This window comes from Rhincodon typus, chromosome 13 (genome assembly GCF_021869965.1).
Source record: "Rhincodon typus isolate 14 chromosome 13, sRhiTyp1.1, whole genome shotgun sequence".
NCBI classification, from domain to species: domain Eukaryota; kingdom Metazoa; phylum Chordata; class Chondrichthyes; order Orectolobiformes; family Rhincodontidae; genus Rhincodon; species Rhincodon typus.
Window position 1 is genome coordinate 39,552,380 of NC_063344.1, and position 26,212 is coordinate 39,578,591.

The following is a 26,212-nucleotide window of genomic DNA, read 5'->3' on the forward strand; positions in this document are numbered from 1 at the left end:
GTCAGATTAATTAGGACTCTCAAATAGACAGCAATACTTTAATATTCTCCTTGTCAAGGCATGGATAATTGAAATCAGCAAGGGGCGGAGAGGTGGACTGCAGGTTCAAATGTATTTTTCTGCTGGCTTTGAATCTTCCTTCGGTCCAGCACAGGCACAGGTGCAATTTAACATTCTAACATAAAGTGAGACAAAGTGCAAATACAAATTTAATGAGATATGCCAAAGAAGTGATGAATAGCCTGAAGTAAATAAAGTTGGAACTTCTCCTTCAAATGTTTTCTCTTTCAGTACAAGAAATGAAAAGAAGATCTGGGCCAGGATATTTTGCTATTTTCCCTTTGTTACTTCCTTCTGAATAGTCCTTTCCTGTCCCCATTCTCCTTCCAGACACTACAGTCAAAAGGACCATTTCCAGAAGTTAATCCAAAAAGGAGTTTAGGAATAAGAAATTCTAGTTCCTTAAGGGAATTTTATTTAAAAGTGATTCTCAAAGGTTTACGATCACCGTATAACCAAACTCAGAAGTGAAAAGTTTAGTCCTGGCTAAATTTTTCACACACAAATATATAATTGGGCATAATTGTTTTTGCAAAAATAAGTGGAACCATTTTACTTAAAAAATAATATTGTTGGGGGATTAAACACTTTTCTATTATTGATGCTTTAGAAATTGTAACTAACATGCACATTATTCAATCTACAAAAAAGCTCATTAACAATACTGTTTTTTGCAACAATGTCTTGCAACTAAATTAATCTTAGATGTGATTGTTCAAATGATGCAGTTCCAAATGATGGTCTTGTGACCAGAGATAAATTAATTTGAATCCAGTTAGCCTAAATTATATGCTGTTCATTCACTATGGTTAGATTTTCCAGTAAAGAGAGCTTTCAGCGAATAATCAAGCAGCAGAAATTCACCACAAATCTTGTTCTGCAACTGTTCATGAACAAACAAAATATCATTTAAGACAAGATTATCTCCACTAATTGTTGTACCAAAAATATAATTATTTTCAATAAAGCAAATGAAGTACTTTTTTGAAAGGAACACAGTAATATGAAGAGTGTGAATATGAATTTTAAGCAGTTGAAATTAAGTTATCAATTTTCATGAAGCCAAAGTATGAACATTCTATTTTAAGTCAAAATTACAAATATAGGGCTTCTCCACATAATTTGCACAATTTCTAGTTAATTTTGTCCTTGTATAACTGAGTGATTTTAATTTAAAAAGTGGAAAAATAAAATTATATTTGGTTTTCAGTAAATGAACCAGATCATTTCCAGCTTCCTTAGGTTAACTCAACAGTCATCACTCCTTCAAAAGCTGCTGCTCCAGAATGCAAAGTTGCTCCACCACACCAGACTTAATTTATTATGACACCATGCCACATCCAAGTTACTGCTCTTTCAGAGGCTCCCTCTGAGTTTGAGCTCCAACAAGTCATGCTGGCAATTTGTATTAATACTTTTCTCCTCCAATACTTCAATTCATGCTGGTGACCTTCACCCCTCCAATCGAGCTGGTGGTCTTACTTCAGTTCATGCTGCATTCTTTTTGACCCACCTTCAGTAAATCATACACCCATGTTTATCCCTATATGCAAAAGGACCAAGTCCAGATTTATCCCTGTGCCCTCCAAACATCAGTTCCAATTTTTGCATTTTTCTTCCCCCTTTCAACGCTATTTCCTTTTCCCTTGGTGCTGGTCCTACCCAGATCCTGCTGCAAAATATTTAAAGCCACCACAAACTGTAGATTGGAACATCATGTGCACCTTAAATAAGAAACGGTGAGAATTCTTTCATAGTTAAACGTTGTGAGGCATAGAAACCAATTGACACTGACTTTTGTCAGCAAATATGGACACTGACAATACCCCACAAAGTTGACAACTGGAATAGTCATGAAAACCCCTTTCTTGAACAACAAACAGGGAAAGATAAGTTATGTAGTGGCAGAGGCATCACAAAGGAGTATAAAAAATAGTCAAAGTCAAACAGTGAAGCAGAGACAAGTGTCACTGAGTTTTTTTACATATAAAAAAGGATAGTGAGTGGGTTAAGGACTAACTTGGCAGTAAGAACTTGTAAAGAATTGTGGCTGAAACATTAAGGTTTGAAATTAGAGTATCAGTCAATTCAACTTACTTTATTGTAGTGCTCATTCAAATCAAAATCTTTACTTTTCTTGGCAACCTTTTAAATACATTTATCAGTATTTCATTATACAAAAAAAACCGAACTGCTCGAATGTCAGGACAGACTGTCATTGGTAACAATGTAGGTCAAGGAAGTTTCATTTATTCAGAAAGTCTTGGACAGTTAACTGCTACATCTTGACAGTTTAATTGTAAGGGTAATTGTCTAGGAAAACCAATACGAAAATTTTACAAAGTGACTCCATGGAGACCAGAAACATGTTCACAATCTATCATTTGTTAAGAAATACATTGCAAGCTGCAGAAATCAAAGTACTTTACGTTTCTACAAACAACTAATCTCAGTGAAAGAGGATCATCTATGTCCAAATCCAGGTATATCATCTTTAAGGAAGATTAAATTCAAAAGTAACGAGGCTTACTTGTCTTGACAATACCTAAAATGCTACACAAAGAGAACATGCTGGAGAAACTCAGCAGATCTGGCAGCATCCGAGAAAGGAACTTGTGAATCAGAGTCATATTAGACTCACAAGATTAAGTCTGTTTCTCTCTCTATAGATGTTGCCAAACTTGATGAGTTTCTCCAGCATTTTGTCTTTTTATCTCAGATTTCCAACATCCACAGTATTTTGCTTTGACCTAAAATGGTACAATTGTTTTCAAAGATTAGAAAGATAATGCAGCATTTATTTTGTATTTATGTATAAAAGACAAGTACAATATTATTTCTTTAATGCAGGTTTTCTATCTTGGTTAAGTTATCAACAGTATTTCAGTTACTTAAGGTCTTTGCGCACAAATACTTTCCAACATTTGTAAGTGGAGAGCAAAGTGTCAGAAGAGTGAAATCATTTGTAAAAAAAAAATCTACAATGTTTGCATGTGAGAAAGATAGAACTGAACTTCAGAAATCTAATAGATCTGCTTTGCACCAGTTCTATTTTCAAAATTGGAGAATAGCATTAGTTTGATAAAATGAAACCATGATCAGAGAATGACTTAGAATGAAGTGGTAAAACGAATCCAATTTCACCCATAGATCAGTGGCTGCACTCACCCATCTGACTGAGATAGTACTTTATTTAAGTCCCACCCCAGACACTTTAGCACTCATTTAAAGCAGAAACTTCAGTGCAGAACTGAGTGTTTATTCAACTCTAAGAGATGCAGTGTTTCAAATGAGAAATTGAAGTTAATGTGGAAGAGCCAGCTATGACCAGTACTGCAAATACATTCAGAGACATCTGTAAAACAAAGGACTGCCCTCTGAGTACACACAATGAAGTTATTATAATGCCATAACCCACACTTATTCCTCAACCAACATCATTAAAACAGATTACAAGGTGTAGAGCTGGATGAACACAGCAGGCCAAGCAGCATCAGAGGAGCAGGGAGGCTGACGGTTCGGGCCTAGACCCTTCATTTTTCTGAAGAAGGGTCTAGGCCCAAAACGTCAACCTTCCTGCTCCTCTGATGCTGCTTGGCCTGGTGTGTACATCCAGCTCTACACCTTGTTATCGCAGATTCTCCAGCATCTGCAGTTCCTACTATCCCGATCATTAAAACAGATTATCTGGTTATCTTCTCTGTCGCTTTGCTTAGGACAAATTGGTTCCTGGATTTCCCTACATTAAACAGGGATTGTAATTCAAAACTGTAACATACCCTCTCCAAAAAAATGTACACCAGATGCAACAGAATTTCACTATAAACATGATGGAAAATATTAATACATTAAATGCACTCAAAACAATAAATCCAGAATTAGTGGTAATATCTAATAATGCTGAATGGAGGAAGAGAAACTAAAGAGACAGACAGAAAAGAAAATAACATATTTATAAAAGGGTTTCTAATGGCCTCAGGATGTTCCAAAGCACTGCGCAGCCCATTTACATATTTTGAAAGTCACTAGTGTTGCTTTGTAAGGGTGCATGGCAAAACAAGAAGCCTTAATAAGGTATATAACTGGGCAATATATTTTTGATTGTGCTTATTGGAGAGTAAATAATGGACATGACACCAGGAGAACTCTCAATTTCTGTCTGAACAGACCCTTGGAATGTTTAAATTATATCCAAAAGCACAGACAGTATCTCCATTTGACATTTCATCCGAAAGGTAGCACCTCAAACAGTGTATTACTCCGGTAGCATTGCTTTGAAGTGGCAGCCCAAATTATGCATTCATGTCTCTGGAGTGGGACTTAAGGCAGAACCAGAAAGCACTTCAAGACCAACCTGGTGTCAGTTGTCACAGTTGTATGGAAAGACTGGACAGACTTGGGCTTTTTGGCACGGAAAGGAGACATTCAAGATATGATGTAGATGTATGTGACATTTGCTTTCTGAGAAAATGCTAATTTTCCAGACAATTGATTATTTGATATTCTTGCTGGTAGTGGTTGAATTTCCTTTGTGGCTGAATAAAATAGTAGCATTTAGACACACCTGATTGACTCCCACTGCTAATTATGCATGCAAGAACTACAACAAGGGTACTATGTGCTAAAAATGGATAATAAAGAAGTGGCATTAATACAACATCAAGTAGGGTATGCAAAATCAATTTCTAGATTTAATTTGTGTACTAAACTACCTCACTTGCCAATAAACAAATAGAATTAGTTTAAGTATCCATGGTATTTTAGTGACAAAGTTTACTTATTTTTGAGACACTTGTGAAAGATCAATCTTTTTCTCCTCCTTACTCAATATAGATCATAAATCTCTTCAGTACCAAGGACTATTCTCCCTATATGTAAAAACACTTGCCTTGAACTACATTGCGTCAAATTCATAGCAAAAAATGTCATAAAAGGTTTTTGGTCTTTCTAAAGAATAGTAACTTCTGGTTAAAATTGATCAAATAGTATTGTTGTTAACTGAATACAACTGGCTATAAAAAATTCAACATTTATCACATTTAAATCAACAGAGGTAGAAGGATTTATATCAGGACAACGCATCTGACAACGCGCTGACATCAATCCGGACTTTTGTGGTCAAGGCAGGGAGTAAGCATCGGGTAATTTCCTGACTTGGCAGATCCACCTCAATAAAAGGGTCTCATCATATGTAACCTTCACTTCAAATGGGTGTTGAGTGTAGAAATCGAGTTAAGCTGATTTACCCCAGAAGCAAATTAGAAGCCATAGAGGTGGGAGATGCAAAAGAAGGATGATGAGAAGACTTATCTTGGTTCAGTTATTTTAAAGTAGGCCCTTTAGCCCTCACTGCTCGTACTCCTGTCCTACCCATTCTCCAAACCCATGCACCCTTCATGCTGCTTCCATGCTATATGCCTTAGTGGCCTTTCTATACCTTCCACTTACCCAGTATGCACAATGTACAGAATGAGCCATATAATAATAATGGGAAGTCCAGCATTGCTGAATAAAGAACATCCATTCAGAAATCTGCTTATCTAATAATCTCTTAAAAATTTTAAATTATATAGAGCTATTTGTCATTTCAATAACATAAGCGTTCCATCAATTTACACTTTTAACTGTATCCAAATAGCACAGACATTGACAAAACAGAACAAAAAATAACTTCTTATAACCTTATAAATATTTCAATCAATGCAGAATACCTATTGAACTAATCCATTTGGGCATCTTGGAGCTCATAATGAATCCATTTGGAAACTGTATTAACAAAGACCATGTGGTCAGACATCTGTTTCTCCAAATGAGCTCATTATGAATGTGACTGCAATTATGGCACACCATAGCTTCCTCATTTTTTCTGCAGTATGCATTATGGTCAACCTCCTTAATCACCTTTCTCTGTGGTACCATACTTCAGATTCAACTCTTAACTGTCTCATGTAATTAAGCTTACTTTTGCAATGAATTTCCTTCCATCTTGCTTAAAGTTCATCAAGTGCATTCTAAATCTCCATCTTTATCATCTGCATGTTGCCACTCTTTTACTTTTACTGGCACATCTACCAAAAATTCAGGCTTCATGAGTAAAGTAAAAATTGGAAAGCAAAATATTCATTCAATCAGCATAGTCACCACTTTATACAAAATGTGAAAAACTGATCCACAGATATCTGGACTATATCAAAAGTTTTGCAAATCTAACAAAAGAGGCAAAGCTGAAGCTGAGCTTCACTTGATAAAGACAATCAAGCAATGTAGACGATCAAATAAATAGAATTACTGGTGTCACAAGTAATTTATGGATTTTTTTATATTGAAATGGTTCCAGGAATGAAATGTTTCAAATGACTGATGCTCAACCAAATAAACTCACCCTTCCTAAAATATTCTGCTGTTTACTGATGGCTGTCATACTCATAGGGATCCTACATCTTTGGATTACCTGGCAACTGCTTCAAGTGTCAGTCAGATAGCAAATGGCAGGCAGTTCATTTTAGAAAAGTTTAATGGAGCACAATGCTCTAGCCATTTAATATAGACAACATCAAGGTACCTAAACAAAAGCCTCAGCTGTCACCTTTGACAGCCTTTGCTGAGATACTTGTCATGGTAGGCTGAATAAGGATATGTTGCATCACCAAACAACACACTACTACCTGCCAGACTTTTTGTTGCATAGTCACACTGCAGGAAACAAGGGAGAATTGATTTAACTGATGAAAATCACAAGTCATCTGCACCCACTGTAACAAATTATATTGTGTTTATTGAGATCTAAAACTGCAAACTAATGTCATAAAAAGCAAACAAGAAAGTTACAGCATTAAATTTAATACCCAATTTTAAAAATACCAAGTGCTACACTACTCAACAGTTTTAAGAACAGCAGGGGAACTGGGATGAATCTAAGCATTTACATTGTGAGCCTTGCAATTTTTGTCGGAAAGATATGGTAACTCTTTTGTAAGGATGTTCTGATAAAAGCTGGTTAAAAAAAAAACACAATCCTTCAGTCTTAGGTTCCAATAATTAACTTTGGTGTGAGGAAGCCACAGCTGAGGTCACACCTGAAGTCCATTTCTGATGTAATTAACAATATCAGAAAACAAATGAAGCAGGAATCCAAAACATTCCCCATTTCGAAACTCAGAATGATTTAGCATTAATGAATTCAAGTTCAAGCTGTGGCAAGGATCCCTCGGTTTCCCCTCCAGAATTGCAACTTTCCCTCGATTTCCATGACCTTGTTGTCTCTTAGTTGCACTCATGACAATTTCAATGCAGACAACTTGATTACTTCCAATAGCTTCACTTCCTGCTACATGGTCACTCTTTGCAATTCATCATTAGTTTTCTCATCTTCACCATTTAAATGTTACTCCTCGACAGCATCACCAGGGAGAAAGGGGAACTTCCACGCATATTTTGACACTACTGAACTCTTCCTCCTCCATAACCTTCAACTGATTCAAAACATGCCACCCAAATCCTCATTCGCATGAAGCCCTGCACACATATCATTCTGTTCCCTTCAAATTCCATTGCCATCCAGTGGCAGATTTTAATTAAAGTGGGCAAGCAGTTGAGGCGAATGGAGGGTGTGGGTGTGCGATTAAAGTGGTTAAAACTCACACTAGGTTAGGACCTGACATTATCCCACCATGGAAAAGGAAAAAAAAAACAATAAAACTGGTGAATGAGCTGTACTTGTGAAGCTGGAAAAGCACAGCAGGTCAAACAGCGTCAGAGGAGCACAAAAGTTCATCAAAGTTTCGACCCGAAACATTGACTTTCCTGTTCCTCTGCCATTGTCTGACCTGTTGTGCTTTTCCAGCTTCACATCTATAGATTCTGGAGTCTTTGCAGTCCTTACAGTCTCCAATGAGCTATGCTTGTCCAAGTCTTGTATACACTTCAATACACTTCAACCAGAAGTATTGTCATTTCCAAGAAATGCTTTTTTTTTTAAAACTGGCTTTTCCCTAAGGACACACACTTTGATGTTTCATTTGGCAGCAATGAATGAAATCACAGGCAAATGGGCAACTCCATCTCAGCTGTCAGATAAGTAATTAAAAACAAGTAAAGAGACAATTAATTCAGGATTTAAGTCAGAATTGCTCATTTCAACAATCAGTAAATGGGTTTCCAGAGTTCCATGGAACGTGCCAGGGTCAAACAGGCAAGTACACAACAGGGCGTACTTGTTCAATGAAATGGACATGGCTAGGAAAATCAATCTGCTGTGGCCATGCTGAGTTGAGAGGCTGCTGCAGACAGCCCTTCCTTTAAGGAACAAAAACGAAGTTGCTGGAAAAGCTCAGCAGGCCTGGCAGCATGTGAAGAAAAAAAATCAGAGCTACCGTTTCGGTCCAGTGACCGTTCCTCAGAACCAGTTCAGGTTTTTGTTCCTGATTTACAGCATCTGCAGTTCTTTCAGCCCTTCCTCTAAATGTTCTGTTGCTTGACAGGTATGTCCAACTTATTTTGTGAAAGAAGCGAAGGTCACATAAGAAAAACATTTTGATACAACAAAAGGTAAGGATCTGGAATGCATTGCCTGAGAAGGGAAAAAAAAACTGTACAGCTATAGATAAAAATGAGGGGGTGATGGAGGGGGACTGGGTATATTATTCTTGCAGCGACAACACAGATTGAATTCGCTTGTTCTGCGCTACGACTATTCTAATGATTCTAATGTTTACTTACTTTGATCCACACTTCCCTGCTGTCAGCCTTTCCCATGGCTTGGGAACAGCTTGTGCAGCGTAGTTTACATCATTGATAAAGGATCAAGAAGAGCAGCACCAGTAAAACCAATAGCAGCAACAGCTGTATTCTTTCAGTTACGTGATAAACCACAGTTCAAAGAGATGGACACTGAAAATAAATTCAAGGGAGGCCAAATCCGCAATAAAAGGGCCTACAAGCAGAGAATCAGATCTCAACAGGAGTGTCTCAGCCTCCCATGACCGGTCATTGTTGACAATCTCATGAATCCCTCTATGTTGTCTCCCTCTAGGAAAGAAAGCAATGAGATTGAGAAATAGATTGTCTGGAGACAAGGGAAGGGCAACACTTGTGGAGGGCGTGTGAGATGGCACAAAGTTGCAAATATGCACGAGTGTTGGCTGTTTTGGTGTGAGGATGTACCTAGAGAGAAGAATAAGTGAAGCTATAAGATGGCAGGGAGGGAGGGGGGAATCTGAGGAATGTTTGTGCAAGAGAATGCTGGGAAGGCCAGAGTGTGAGGCTGCAACTTAAAAGTATAATGGCACTCACTATATCTGCCTTCACGAGGTCATTGAACTCTTGGGGTATTGCTTCACAAGATTTATTGCGTCTATACCTGCTCGCCTGGCCTCTTCCTTCACCCTTGGAACAAATCACTTCACTTCATTTCAGTTCCCCTAATCAGATAAAAAAAAGTCTTCAGGTAAGAGCACAAGACATCGTTGGTTTTCTCAGTTGATATTCCATTCTTGTGGCACTGAAGCCTCAGTTAAATCATTGTGATCCTTTCCAAGGTCTTTTTCACTGAGAATCCTTCCTTTGACATATTTGGTGCATCGTTTCACATATTCTCTTGGATTGGTCAAGCAACCTGGAAGTAGGATCCGATTTCAGGGCTGAATTTAGGAACCAGACCAACGACCACCCAATGACCAAACACCAGCTTTCTCTAGATACAATTTGGCTCTGTATTTCAGCAAGGTTTCTTCAAAATTGTCAATCCAGGTTTCAATCTTCCAATTACATTGTTTATTGTTACCATGTTTCCTCCTGTCTTGTAGCTCTTCCTTTGTTTTCTTCCTTTGCTCCAGACCACTGGGTTTCACCTGAACTCAACGGTTCATCCACGAAAGGCCACCTCTTTAGCCACTGTCCAGGTCCCTCTATAATGCTTCATGCCTGATATTCGTTGTTGCGTTTTCCGAATGTTAATGATTTTGAAACATTCTCCTAGACAAGAAGAGAACTGCACTTTTCTGCTTTAAAATAGGTATTTACTCCATTCAGATGAGCTAACATATTCAGCAGAATAAAATATTTTAGCATACGTGAATGAAAGGAGGTGGCTGATACACGAAAATCTCTTGAAATCTTTCTTCATTACATCTTTTTTAACTGTCTGGGATCAAAGAAAGCTACATGGCTCATCAGGATTTCAGAATCTTTCTGTTCTCCCCTGAGATTTATGTTGGTCTTCATAGATATTGTACACTTTGTACATATCTTTGCAATATTTTGGGATGTGCACCTATACAGCTAATAAAAGATTCTGTATTAATTTATATGATGCTGTAACTATAATGTCAGATTCAGCTCATAAGGGATGAACTACCAGCAGAATACATATTTCTGATTTAGCATTAACACCGGCAGACTTGCAATTCAGAGATAGTAGCAACTGCAGATGCTGGAGAATCTGAGATAACAAGATGTAGAGCTGGATGCACACAGCAGGCCAAGCAGCATCAGAGGAGCAGGAAGGCTGACGTTTTGGGCCTAGACCCTTCTTCAGAAACGTCAGCCTTCCTGCTCCTCTGATGCTGTGTTCATCCAGCTCTACACCTTCTGATCTCTTAAGCGCTGTTGGAATGGGTTTTAGCTAATTAAACTCCCAACCCTCAATATAATTTGAAAAAAACAAACTTCGAGGGTCTTGAAGTTTCCACATCAAAAGATATTGCATTTCGGTCCTTGCCAACATTGACTGACAATTCATTTAAACAAACCTCTGCAATGAGCTAAGTGAGAGGACTCTCTTCCAAAGGACAGAGAAATAAAAGATGCGGGGTACTAAAGTGCAAATGCTTTCTGCCACTAAAACTAACGGAAAATTATGGGCTGTTTCAGGAATGTCTAGTTTGCACAGGATTCCAGAGGCAGGTTTATTTAAAATCAGAATTGATTTGGCAGGGAAATGTCATGCAATCTTTATGTAAAATAAATGGTGCTTATCAGACTCACTGCTAATATCAAATGCCGGTACAAATGGAACGAGAGATCTCTTCTAATTTGGTTGTGGTGCTAGATAAATATTATCTACAGGGTTCAGACAATATTCCTCAAGAGCAGTAAAGTTTGCCTTTCAATCTCATAATACTTCATTTTCCTTCCTCCAACCTCTTCTGAATGTAGTAGCTTATATAGTTCCACATAAGCCAGCGGCAGCTAAAGCCAACCAATAACAGGTGGTACAAGTCCTGACAACTAAAGTAGAGAAGTCGGATTGCAAGCGGGGAGGGGAAGCACACAAAATCACACAGAGGCAACTGGAAGGAAAGCAAAACAAGGGATACTTTCAAAGAAAGGTTGTAGTTAAAGAATGACTGGTTTCCAGGCTGAGAGATATTGCCCTGGAGGTGCTTGTTCAGGCAGTAAGGACACAGACACAGGAGCTTTATAAAGGGAAGAAGCAGACCAGAATTTTGCAAAGAAGGCATAGCTCAAGGTCAAAGAGGAATTCAACAGCCACAAGATAGTCACATGAATATTACTGCATGGATATCAATAATTTGGTGTGGTTTGGCATGCTAATTGGAGCTTCATCGTATGAAGCTTGCAGTCCTAGTTGTGCAGAAGGTACCAAATGCAGTAGAGTCTGTTGTATCAGTCTGCGATTGCTCAAGCAAAATAAAAATCATTAAAAAGGGAGGCCAGAAATACAGGCACAGCAACTGAAATAAACAGGGCATCAAAACTGGCCAAAAATCAAAGTATGCCAGAAATGCCTGAACCAAGACAGACACAACAGACAATTCTACCTGAGGGGCAAGTCCTTGCCAGGTCCAAGTCCAGACAACTAAAAACAGAAAGGCACCAGAACACTTCAGGAGTGTGAAAGGACAGTTCAACACTTCCTGACAAACAAACAATATTAGATGCATGGGGCAAGCATGCTTCAGTAAGACAAAAGACCAGGTGTATATTCTGGGATAAAACCAGGCTTCCAGGCTCAAGAGCAGACACATCAAAGAGGTCAGAGATAGCACGAACTGCAGATGCTGGAGTGAGAGACAACACAGTGTGGAGGTGGAGGAACACAGAGGTTAGGCACCATTAGAGGAACAGGAAAGTTGACGTTTCCAGTCAGGACCCATTTCTGAAGAAGGGTCCCAACCCAAAACATCAAAGAGGTCGTTGTTAAGCAAGCCATCAACAGCCATTAGCAGCATTTCAAGGTGATAAAGCCAACTAATTTGATACCTCTGATTGGTCAAATCCTTGGAAACTTATGGAAGGTAACCTGGAGGGTAAAAAAATCCAGCCTGGCAGGACTCGGAGTATCCCCACCATCACCCGCTCCCCACCCTCCAGCCTACTGGAGGCATGTCAGGATACGGCAGGGACCCAAGCAGCTCACCATCTGACCAGAAACAGAATCAACACATCAAGAAAGGAACTGACTGAACAATTTGACAGACCAGCAAAGTTACGAGTATCTGGGGAGTATTTCATTTTTCTAAAGAATCAGATAGTTAACAATAGAGTTACTAAAAGTGTAAAATTTAACTCTTAACCTTTGCTGTCTTCAAATAAAGTTGCGACCTGGGTCACTGACTGCAGACTCGTGCTGTGTAGTCCTGATACATGCTAAGGTGCCTGAGTTAATTAATTTTGTGTACACTGGTTGAGGAGTCTGCAGGGTCTTAGAGACACCCTGTTCCAGACATCACTGTTAACCTAGGCATCTAGCAGGCATGAATAGTGTGATGCACAATACCCTCACAGCAGAACTCCCTGATCAGTCAGCAGTTAGAAATAATGGCACAACTTGGTGAACATGGTGCAGAGATGTATGAGCAGCTATTGGAGGCAGTAGTAGCTGTAGTCATTCAGTATTGAAGAACTGGGAAAAAGCAAAGTGGTCTGATATGCCTGGAAAACTCAATGGGTGCACAGGTTGGATAGGTGAAGAAGTGACTGCCTGTAGCCACTGGAGGCTCTTCTCTCAGTGCTCCTTGAGCAGACAGTGTCCCCTTTGATTGTGATACCGACATTTCGTGAAGCCACAACAACAGAAGCAGATCCTGCACAAATGCACATGGCCCGCAAGTGCTGGGGCCCTGTAGAGCTCAGAACCCCAGAAGACAAATAATACAGTCATCAAATGCACCAGAACAGCCTGCATCCAGTACAACATTCTGCACATACCAGAATAGCACATCGGACTGCCCACAAACATTCACATAAATTCACTTAGGTTGCACTTGGGTCTCACTGGATGATTGTTTACTGTGTATAGCAATAGATTTCACTTCACGTGTAGATTAAAATGTCACTTTTTGCTTCAACTAATGTCTTGGATGTTCACTTTTGCATTATTGGACCATAACGTGCAACAGCAAGAGTAGTCAAAATTAAAATTCTGCTTAAAGTTTTTGAGAAGATTTGTAACTGGGGTTTTGGATGAGGTTGCAGACTTGCTCGCCGAGCCGGTGTGTTTGGCTGCAGACATTTCTTCACCCTGCTAGGTAACATCATCAGTGCGCCTCCAGTGAAGCACTAGTGTTCTGTACCGCTTGTTATTTATATGCCTCGGTTTGCTGGGGTGGTTGGCATTACTTCTGGTTCTGTTTTTCAATAGTTTGTATATCGGGTCCAGTTCAATGTGTTTGTTGGAGTTCCGGGTGGAAAGCCAAGCCTCCAGGAATTCCCTACCGTGTCTCTATTTGGCTCGTGTTATTATGGATGCACTGGCCCAGTCGAATTAGTGTCCTCCTTTGTCCGTGTGTATTGAGACCAGTGAAATTAGTCGTGTCTCTTGGTGGCTAGTTGGTGTTCATGTATCCTTATTGTCAGTTTTCTTCCAGTTTGGCCTATGTAATATTTCTCACAGTCCTTGCATGGTATTTTGTATATTAAAATAGTTTTATTGGTTGTGGGTATGGGATCCTTTACATTTGTCAGTAGCTATCAGAGGGTGGTTGTTGGTTTGTGGACTACCCTGATACTTAGAGGTCTGAGTAGACTTCTTGTCATCTCTGATATGTCTCTGATGTATGTCTGACCATGTTGTATCCTCTTGTTGTGGTCTGTCGCTGAGGTAACCTGATGACATTACCTAGCAGGGTGACAAAACATCTGCAATCAAACACACCGACTCAGCGAGCAAGTCTGCAACCTAAGACTCTGCTTATCTGTTGGCCATGGCTCAGTGGTTGCAGTCTCACTGAGTCAAAAGGTTATTGTTGCGAATGTACTTATGAATTAGAAGGCAGGAAATTAGAATTTGTAAAAATGATAGGGGGGGTATGAGTCCGTAATCCCTTTTAGGAGGCGATAGACATTTAAATGAAAACGTGTCTGTAAGCAGCTGAATTGGTACAGCCAGTTCTGAAATTGAAACATGTATCAATTGGCTGTGTGATTGGAAACCTTAGGCTTGTTTTGATGTTTTGGCAGCTAGCTAGAATCAGTCAATTAATTTAAACCAAGCACTTAGCGACTAAAAGCCAATTGAATTTAAATCTGATAGTTTTGACAACATCGGACCAATGCTATTGTAAGAAAATTGATATGTCATCCAAGGTATATAAGGAGAGGGTGTTTGAAAATCAGTGAGAGAGCAAACCACCATAGGAGAAATAAGCATTTGGCTCTGACAAGAAATCGCTAAACTCTCTAAGAAAGCATCATCTATCCATAAAGAGTGACACGACACTTCTAGCCAAGAGTCCTCACAGAAGATCTCACAGAGTTCACATCCCTGACAGCCGGATCAGCAGAAGAAAGGCATTTATGACTGGAGAGATAACAGAAAAGGCAGAGCATTCCAGAAAACAGTCTCTCAAAGTCCACACAGAATAAGTTTTAACTTAATTTTTTTTCCTTATTACTTGGGTTATGTAAGTAGGATTTGTGCTTATTGGAACAACATACCAACAGAATTTAGCTCAGTTGGGGAACAGTCAGTAGTTAGGGGGAAATTGTCCAGTTTATTAGTAGTTCTGTTAATTTGTTCCCTGTTAGGGTTAAGTAAGTAAATTGTTACCTGTTGCTTATAAAAGGTGAATATCACTCTTTTAACAGCCTATATAAGGCGAGGCAAGCTTCTCTGGGTGTTTCGAGTTTAATTATTAGAGGGGAACCTCTACTCCCACCGTTAACAGATTGGGGGTTTGTGTTTCGGCTTTAATTATCAGAGGGGTTTGACCTCCCTTTCGTAACAGTATGGGTTCAAGTTTCTTCCAAACACTTCAGCACAATATTTAAACCAATACTTCACTGCAATAGTGAGGGAATGCAGCTTCAATTGTGGGTGCCATCTATTGTATGAGGCATTAAACTGAGACTGTTTGCCCATGTAGCAAAAGAGCTACCGACACTCTTAGAAGCAGTCATGCACCATCAAATCACATATTATTTCTGTTACAGTGAAGCTTTTTCTTCAATTCAGTCACTTTGAGCTGTGCTGTTTGGCCTGTCAATATTGTAGCTCTCATTAACAAGATTGTGTAAAGCAAGTGTCTCGAGTACTTGCCTGAAGATAGTCTACTCAACAACGACCCCAGATAATGAAAAAAAACTGTCTCATCATCTACCTTCTTATATTCATTAAAACATATTCTGAATATTTTCCACTAAAATTTGTCTCCATCAATTGCTTCTCACTGTAAGATTTGCTGGTGTTACTGTTCATTGTCTTTGCATGAGACTGATGCCACATCTTCATTAAATTAAAACACAATTAGGTTCTGACAAGAAATATCAACTAATTCTATACTTGCGAGACTCACATTGGTTTAGAAAATATTGGATTTCAATATCAATGTATTGCATTTAACCAATGATGTTTAATTTTTTGAAGTTGGTAATGACTCATTTCTGCATTTTTTAAAAGCCACACTACTGAGGTACTGCACAAACTAAAGAACATGAAGTAAAAATTTTACTCCTTATATTCAAATAAAGTACATTAAATAGCACAGTCAGTTTGCCATGGATGCAAATGCAAGAAAAGCTCATTATCTTTATTTTGTGTCACATTTCCAAGCATTAAAATCCAAAGTTATAGAAGTAATATTGTCCCTACCTTCTCTGTCACTTCTTACTTTGCAATTTTGTATTGTTATGTAAATAGGAGGAATCAGGTGTACAACAACAATAATCAGTAGTCAGGATGGACACATAAAAGGAAATGCAAATCAATGTTGGTCTATCTTCAATTTCATTTTTTTAGGATTTAAAGAATCCTTATGACACAGGTGATTAACTCACCTCTTTTGTCAAAGACTCACTTGTGAGATCACAATCTGAACCTAATCAAAAATCTATTTTTAAGCAGCACAGGGCTTAAAAGCACCGTCAGCATCATGCGCTAATCCATGCACACAACAGTCTCACAGTGGAACTAAAGGGATGGGGGAGGGGATATGTTCACAAATATATTCCGTATAAGGAAGAAAGAAGATGACTTAGCACACATTGAAGGAAGCTCATCTCTGAATTAATTGCAGTCAGAATATGCGTAGAAAAATGCTGAGATAGAAAGCAAGCAAATACATATGGCAAAATAATAATGAGAATTAATCTTGAGAATCCAGAAAGGAAAAATAAACAAACAAGTTAGTTTTTCTATATGTATTGAAAAAAAAATCAGATTACATTATTGACAATTTCTAGAAATTCATACTTTTCGATGTTTCTGTTATGAAAGTGGATTCGTAACAGAACAAACATTGTGGCAGGTTTTTATCCAATATTGACAGATTTTCCAAATATATTGGGACTTAATTCACTGTTCTGTTTCCAAACCATAACACTATATTAGCAACAAAAACAGAAGTTGCTGGAAAAACTCAGCAGGCCCGGCAGCGTCCGTAGACAGACAGTTTTGGGTCCAGTGACCTTTTTTTCAGAACAATATTAGCAATTTTCCTTTCTGTCCCCTCTCAAAATCTGCAAAATTCCACCAACTCCATTTACAAGTTACTGATGACTCCACCATTATAGGTCGATCTCAAACAACGATGAGTGCTTAGCAGAATGGTGTAAAGACAATAATCATGAAGGAGCTGGTCATTGACTTCAGGAAGCAGAGTGGAGGGCAAACCCCTGTCTGCATCAATGGTGCTGAGGTGAAGACGGTCAAGAACGTCAAGCTCCCTGGGAGTGATGATCACCAACAACTTGTCCTGGTCCACCCACAATGTGATGGTCAAGAAAGCACAAAAACACCTCTACTTCCTCAGGAGGCTATGGAACTTCGGAATGTCCACAAGGACTCTTACCAATTTTTATAGATGCACCGTAGAAAGCAACCTATCCGAATGTACAACAGCATGGTGTGACAAGCACTTTTCCCAAGACCACAAGAAACTACGGAGAGTCAGGAACACAATGCAGTCAATCATGCAAACCAGCCTTCCATCCATTGATGATAGCAAGAACTGCAGATGCTGGAGTCAGAGATAACACAGTGTGGAGCTGGAGGAACACAACAGGCCAGGCAGCATCAGAAGAGCAGGAAAGTCGATGTTTTGGGTCCAAGCCCTTCTTCAGAACTGGGAAGGGGTAACGGAGCTGAGAAATAAATGGAAGGAAGAGGGGTGGGGCTGGGGGGAAGGTGACAGATGGATGCAGGTAGGGGGTGGTGGGGATTGGTCAGTGGGATGGGATGGGAGGGGTGGATAGGTGAGAGAGAAGATGCCCCACCCTTCCCACTGACCAATCCCCACCACCCCCTATCTGCATCCACCTATCACCATCCCACCTACCTTCCCCCAGCCCCACCCCTCTTCCCTCTAATAATTTCCCAGCTCCCTTACCCCTCCCCATTTCTGAAGAAGAATCCCAACCTGAAATGTCAACTTTCCTACTCCTCTGATGCTGTCTGACCTGCTGTGTTCCTCCAGCCCCACGCTGTGTTGTCTCTTCCATCCATTGATTCCATCTATACTTCCTGCTGCCTCAGGAAAGCAACCAACATAACTAAAGACCCCTTCTATCCAAGTTATGCTGTCTTCCACCCTCTTCTCTCAAACAGAAGATAAAGAAGTTTAAATACACATATGGAAAAAAAATCAAGAATAGCTTCTTCCCCAGTGTTATTAGACTTTGAATGGACTTCTGAAATGTTAATTCTGATATCTCGCTCTCTCTCTACAGGTAGACATGGGAGAATGCGCAAACTTCACACAGACAGTCGCCCGAGGGTAGAATCAAACCTGGGTCCCTGGTGCTGTGAGGCACCAGTGCTAACCCTATCGCAACTGTGCCGCCCCCTGGTAACATGAATCACGTGGCCGCTATATCCAGGTGTAAGAGCTAATTAGCTATCTTCTAGAGCCCTCAACCTCATTCTTGTAATTAAACAGACAGTTCAAGCATAACCATTTATAAAACCTGAAATTCCTCATGCCTCCCCGAGAAAACTAGAGACTAGCATTCCACCCACATTGAGCACAATTACTTTCCCCATTGTTTACAGGTATAAATATCTTGCACCATCCTCCCAGTAAGTCAACCTGGGATCTTCTTTAATCTTTAACAACCAACTCACCTAGGCTCAAAAACAAAGTTGCTGGAAAAGCTCAGCAGGTCTGGCAGCATCTGTGAAGGAAAAGTCACCCAGGCTTGTTCGCATTTAGAATTCATCATGGCTAACCCTTAAATCCTCCACTTTACTTTCAATTAACAAGATAATCCCAAATGGTAACAACTTTACTAACTTCATGATGGCTCAGTGGTTAGCACTAATGTCTCAAGACACCAGGGACCTGGGTTCGACTCCAGCTTCGCCCGTGTGGTGCTTGCACATTCTCCCCATGTCTGCGCGGGTTTCATTCGGGTGCTCCGGTTTCCTCCCACAATCCAAAGATGTGCAGGTTAGGTGTGCTGGCCATGCCACATTGCCCATACAGTGTCCAGGGATGTGTAGGTTAGGAGGATTAGCCATGGGAAATGAAGGGTTACAGGGTAGGGGTGTGGGTGGGATGCTCTTTGGTGGGTCGATACGGGCTGAATGGCCTGTTTCCATACTGCAGGGATTCTAGAATTCATTTTTGTGATATTATTTTCCTAGTGTCCTGAGAACATCCATCAGTCATGCCTTCACTACATTATAGCATATGAATGAAATCATGCTCCATTTCAAACCACAAACAAACTTCAATCAAATTGAGGTAAGAGTTAAAGTATTATACTCTTAGGAACAAGCACAAAGTCACTGGAAAAGCTCAGCAGGTCTGATAGCATCTGTGAAGGAATAAACAGAGTTAGCGTTTTGGGTCCGGTGACCCTTCCTCAGAACTGCAATTATACTCTGACATTGCTTTGTGAATGCAGCTGTAGAAATACTAACGTAGATGCATTACAGTTTGTTTTAATTACAATGTTTTGCTACCTGGTCTTTTAACACAGAAAAATGAGACACGATTTGTGCCAATTTTAAACATCCATTTAAACTTTAGGACATAGACATGAATTTTTTTAAAAATTGAATAAGCTGTTTAACTTCTCACAGAATTACACGGCACTCATGTTTTGCAGTATACGATTAAACTGTGTGTGCAAGTCAGACGTGACAAACTTACTGCCGCATATCAATATTAATCCACCCATCTACATAATATTTCTGAAGATTCAAATACTTCTGAAATTCAATACATTGAATAAGAATCATGATTACCTCTATTGACAGCCCAGGACAGTCTACCCTGAAGTAACTGCTGGGTGTTATAAATAAAAACATTCTATAGTGGAAATTGGAGAGATCAACTTTTATTATTATTTCTGACAGCTAACAATTGCCCCAGTTAGAAACTGAATGTGTGTAATGCTCAGGTGAAGGTTTTCTCTTAGCTTTGATCATTCCATGCGTCCCTATTATCCCCGCTCCCAAATCAAGGCTCATATGCAGCAAATCAGCATTTGGGCAAGTTAATGAAGGAGAATCACTTCAGTGGGAAAGAAAACATACTGGAAAAATAACTTTTAAAAAGTACAGTTAAAATTACTTCAGTTAGTATAAAATTTTAACAAACTTTTATTTGAAATGAGCGTCCCCATATTAAAAAAAACTCGACAATAATTTATTGAGGGTTGTAGTGATGATATACCAACTCTGCAAATCAACATGTCTGAAAATAGGCGGTGGTAATATGAACAATTACAATATTTTAATAAAAAGCAATTATTAGGAAACCTACCTCTAATAAAATGGAAGAGACTCCATCCAGTCAAAACCTATTGACCGCTGAAGACTGCAAAACCTGAAACAAAGCAACAAGGGCAGTTTGTGCCATAGCTGACATGCTGTAAGCTTTAAAGAGTGATATTGAATGTGACATTTTTCATTTATTTGTAAATGCCTCTCTTATAGCACACTGACGAGAAACGACAGTTGCCTCTTGCAGGATAACTCGGGTGATGGCAAAATGGAGGAGCTTTGACAGCTTCTTTAATGAGACTCTGCATTAGGACTGCCATCTAATACTTCTCACCAACAAAGATCAAGGTCTTTGCTTTCAATCTTATAACCTGATAATTTAGCAAATATTAACCCTATAAAAAGCCAAATTAACCCATTGAGTGCTCGTTTATTTTCTATTACTCAAATGTTTTTATATTATTCAAAACAGGCCCAATCCTCTTATTGTTTAAACCATCACCTGTTGAAAAATTAGTAAATTCAACAACTCTCTACTCAAAGTGGAAAAAATACAAATATACCGTCAGAATAATGTGATTAAAACAGAACTGTTTAAGTCTCAAATGGAAATATATTAGCTAAATATTGTGGACCTTAAAGAGACAGTTTCTGCACAACAAAACCATACAAAAACAAACAAAATGTTTTGTTTTGTTATAACACTACATGAGAGACATTTCTGAAATACAAATTTATTGCAGAATTTTTGATAAATCAATGTGTGGCAAATTGCAAGCAAATTTAATTAATAAAACTGAGGGTTATTTTTGGCAAAAAACTTTGGCTTCTTATTTTTGAAAGATATTTACTGAATAAACCTAAATGTAATCTTGCAGCTAAATTGTAAATCACACCAGGCATTCCTCATTAGTTGACAGAGACTGGGTAATTAGACTAAGTTATCTGCAGGAGGAAAAGCCAAAAACCTCTGCAATGAATGTTGGTAGAGGATCAACTGAGCCCGCTCTTGCAAGCCGAATAACAATTATACTACAGCCTCTCTAGACGGGAACAAGAACAATACATCTATCTATCTTCCTAGCCAACCAAAAACATGTGACAAAGGAAAACACAATTGAACATACTTAGATTTTTTTTGGTCTATTCCTACTGCACCATTTGGAAGTTATTACATCAATTCAAAACATATTTATTTATAGTATAGATGCTCCTGAACTTTGCTCAAGTATATTTTCAACTGGAGGGAAAAAGAGGCAGGCAGCAATGAAGGAATATGAAATACACAGTTAGCACCTATGATACTGCCACTCGCTGTTCTGGAGATTAAATTTCTTACTCCACCTGTCTGTTATTTGATCTGAAGTTATTCCACCTTGGAATGTTCGAGCATTCTTTTTAAAATAAGGTTCTCCATCCTAGATATGTTTATCAATGCAAATGTGGGAGATCTCAAATTGAAACAGAAAATGTTGGAAATGAGATCTGTTAACATCCAAATTAAGAAAATGCTGGTTAAAATTGAGCAGATTGTCCTAAGAACGTATAGCTCCAAATGTCAGACTGGTGAGGAAGGACACAAGAACAACTGTCAAAAAAAACAACCAGAATGATTTGATTAAATAACCAGCACAAGGAGGTATTTAGTGCATTTACCAACTGGTGAATACATTATTTTTGACAGATGAAAACTCACAATAGTTCTATATGTCAGCTTTGCTAAATACCCTTTCTAACTTTTCCTGTTCAGCTTCACCAGGGGAGGTCTCTCCAGCAGTCTCACCCGATTCCCAGTGTAGCTGTGATAGCTTCCTCCAATGACGAGCAGCTCATCCGCAATCACTTTCATTCTGGGAAGATTATGGACTATCTCATGCTATGCCAATAACCCTGCTGGAGCAATGAATACACCAAATGGCATGTGCAACCACCTGTATTCCCCACATAGAATCTAGAATGTAGTCAGAAAACTGCACTCAATTGTACTCACAGCTGTCCATCGTTTTCATCAAGGGTAGCGAAGATAAAGGTTTCACAAGTTGCGGTACAATTTCTTCATAGGTTGGCATGACAGCGCGAAATCCCTTAAAAGCCTTACTGAGATCCTTTTGATATAGACAGTCTGTCAGCTTTCCAGATTTTTTTTTTTGCTGCTAAGTAGGCATGTAGGAACTGTCACTTTGTTGATTATTTTCTTCTTTTCCAGCTCCACTATCTTGTCTTTCAGGCTGGACTCAAGAGCAGCCAGAATTCTTCTTGAGATATATGGAATTGGTCTTACACTGTCATCTACTTCAAGATGATATTCACCAGAAAGACATCTAAGGCCTCTGAGAACATTTTTTTTCCCCAAAATTTGTTCAGCAGTCAATGGGCTCGAATCATGTTAATTGATGAAGGTCTCTTCTGGTAAGTATTGGGTTATCAGTCCAAGCTTTAGACTTGCTGGAACTGAAAATCGTTCATCTTCCAATTTCATTCTTTGGGTGCTCAGCTTAATTTGTCCTCTTGGGCATTATTTCATCACGTTAACCTCAAATTCATGTTTGATGGCTTCATTTTTGTGTCACCACTTAAGCCACTTTGCACAGGTCTACAAAGCTCATGATGTTTCATGTAGCGCCACTATCTACCTGACACTTCACATTCATTTGATCTTCTCCTCTGCAGTCATTCTAACACGTACAAACCATTGAGGTTATAAATGTCCTGGGTATTACTAGTGACAAAAAAATGAACTGGACTATCCATATAGATTCTATGCTTACAAGAACAGGTTAGAGTTTGGGAATTCTGGGTTTCATCTCCTGACTCCCAAAAGCCTGTCAACTGTCTACAAGGCACAGGTCAACCATGTGATGGAATACACTCCACAAAGTGTTAGATCAGCACAATTTTATGCAGAGGGGAGGAATATGCTGGTTCTGAAATCTCTGGAATAAGCAGGTACACAGGAAAAAAGGCATAGATTAGGATTTGACTAGAGTGAGCCCATAGGGTCATGCAACTCAGAAACAAACCCATTGGTCCAACTCATCCACACCAACCAGATATCCTAAACTGATCTAGTTCCACTTGGCCCATTTCTCTCTAAACCTTTCGTATTCATATTCCCATTCAGATGCCTTTTAAATGTTGTAATTGTACCAGCCTCCACCACCTCCTCTGGCAGCTCATTCCATATATACTCTATCCTCTGCATGAAAATGTTGTCCCTCAGGTCTCTGTTAAATCTTTCCCCTCTCACCTTAAACCTATGCCTTCTAATTTTGGGCTCCCCTACCCTGGGGGGGAAAAAAAAAAAAAAAAAACTTAGCTGTTCAACCTATCCATGACCCTCGTGATTTTATAGACCTCTATAAGGTCACCCCTCAACCTCCAACGCTCCAGGGAAAAAAGTCCCAAGCCTATTCAGCCTCTCTCTACAGCTCAAACCGTCCAATTAGAACAACATCCTTGTAAATACTTTCTGAATCCTTTCAAGTTTAACAATTTCTTTCTGCTACAGAAATGGAAATAGGAAGGCTCAGTGAAGGAGCAGGTAAGTGGACAGATGATCATCTTGGCATCAAATGCAACACCAAGATTGCAAACAGTTTGAATCAACATCAAACAGCTGCCCAGGATGGAAATGGTAGTCAAGGAATGAAGTTTTCAAACCAAATATAACAGAGTTGGTCCTCCCATTATTTAGTCCTCACTGGACTGGTAAACTAGAAAGCGAGGCTCATGCTCTGGGAACACGGGTTCAAATCCACCCTGGCAGCTGAAGGAATTGGAATTTAATGAATCTGGAATTTGAAAAAAACAAGTTTCACAAATGGCGACCGTAAAACCACATCAGGTTCACGAATGTCCTGCAGGGAAGCAAATCTACCATCATGGTCTAGTCTACACATGATTCCAACCACACAGCAACGTGGTTGACTTTTAACTGTCACCTGAGATGGACTAGCAAACTACTTAGTTGTAACAAATCATAAGTCTAAGTGGCTACCATTGACCAGAAATGGAACTGGACCTGCTATATAACATAAATTGCTGGAAAAGCTCAGCAGGTCCAGCAGCATCTGTGGAGAGAAATCCAAGTTAACATTTCGAGTCTAGTGACCATTCCTTAGAATCGGAATGCCAAACCAACAGCTATCTGAACATTCAACCTTCTTCTGTTTGTCTTTAAATGCAAACAATTATTAGCCTTTTTTTCCAACATCACTCTCTACAAAAAAATAAATTTTGTGTGTGTGTTTACGTGTCTTGGGGTCTTTATAATGGCAGATATTTGTACTTTCGTATTTCAAATTGTTTGTTCATAAGCTTTACAAATTTGCTGAATATCAGCAACCGGGTAAAACATTTAGTTTTGTATTGTGACCCATGGAATAGCACGACTAGAGAGAGACAGCGCACTCCTTCCCACTTCAACCATAACATCAGTTGGCATGGAGACAGGGGCCAAGAGTTTGCTAAGGAGAGGTATGATGATGAAACAACTGAACAGCACGAACAGTACTGGAGAACAGGGAACCATTAACAATATCCACTATCATGGTCTCAAAAGAGAAGTCAATAGATCAGCCAAACAAAAGGGCAGAGGAGTAAGAAATAGGTGACTTAGATGATGCTGAACATGCAAAGACAGAAGACTAGGAGAAGCCGCTAATAAATTGTTGAGGGTGGAGGTGGTATGCAAAGGTGGCTCAAGAAAATGATTTGTGCACAGTTGGCTATCTTTGCACTCCAAAATGATCTTTGACTAGTGAGGAAGGAAAGAAGAATCAACTACGCCTCCAGGCTTAAAGGCTTAATGCAGATTGTTGCTACACCTAGTACTATATCATTTGTATCATCATTTCTCTTCCATGTTCATAACAGATCAAACACATTCCTAGCTTATCCCTAAGGTTAAATAATTCAAGTACCACAATAATTTATTGTTGTTCATTTAGCTACCGAATTCAAATCAGATCTCTCTGATAAAAAAAATCAGCAAATACGAATCTGCCTCTCTGCTTAGTAATTTCTGTGAAACAAGAAGAATGGCAGTGAATTTGACCCCAAGGATAAATTACATAAATTTGTCAATTTTTCTTTAAAATAGATCTAATTTTTGAGAACTGTTGCTAAAGTTGAAAGACAGCTTTTTCTTTGTTGGAAATATGTAACAGAGACTTTAATCCCTGTCAGAAAATGCACTGTGAATATTATGCTAATTATATTCTCTATAAATTAAGTCAGTAGCTCAGCATTTTCAAAACCTGTTCCCTCCATGCTAACCCAGTCAGTTTGAAAAGTCAAATAGCACTGACATGAGAGGAGTTACTTGTCAATGTTAATATTAGAACATAGGAATGATGAACATGAATAAGTCATAAAACTCCTCGCCCATGTCCCAGAATTAAATATCATCATGGGTGGTTGTCTATAATAACTCCACTTTCCCAGCTGATCCCCATATCCCTTGATTCCCTAAGTATACAAAATTCTATTAATCCATCAGTCCTTGTCTTAAAATGTCTTCAGTGATGGAGCACCCACAAGCTCTCTAAAGTGAAGAATTTCAAAGATCCACAACGGTCTGAGTGAAGAAATTTCTCATCATCTCAAATCTCAATGGTCAACACTTATCCTGAGACCACCTCTCCTAATGTGAGAAACTCCAGCCTCAGAAAGCAGCATTGACCCTGTTAAACCCTCTAAGAATCTTGTGTGATTCAATCAGAGACTAAGGTCATCTCTTCTACTGAGGATCATGTTTGTATAAGTCCTGCCCTGATTTGCCTTTCCAAAATGCAGCACCTCACAGTTATTTAAGTTAAACTCTTTCTGCCATTCCTCAGCCCATTGGCCTATCTGATCAAGATCCTGTTGTACTCAGAGGTAACCTTCGTCACTGTCCACTACACCTGTCCTCAATCCCATGAGTCGTGTTAATGCAGCAAGTAGATAGCAGGCGATTGGGGTTAACTGATTACAGTTATCGAAGATGGATCGGGGCATGGATCTCCCTTGAGTAAAATAAAA

The 26,212-nt window shown here is 39.2% G+C and overlaps 1 protein-coding gene across 1 annotated transcript in view; it reads right to left on the minus strand.

Annotated features, from left to right (window-relative positions):
* Positions 1-26,212, minus strand: part of LOC109936345 (inactive N-acetylated-alpha-linked acidic dipeptidase-like protein 2) — a 411,331-nt gene that overhangs the window by 347,448 nt on the left and 37,671 nt on the right. Inside the window, exon 2 of the mRNA XM_048604808.1 lies at positions 20,229-20,291. The gene's annotated coding sequence lies outside the window, so the exon portion shown is untranslated. The remainder of the gene's footprint in view (positions 1-20,228; positions 20,292-26,212) is intronic.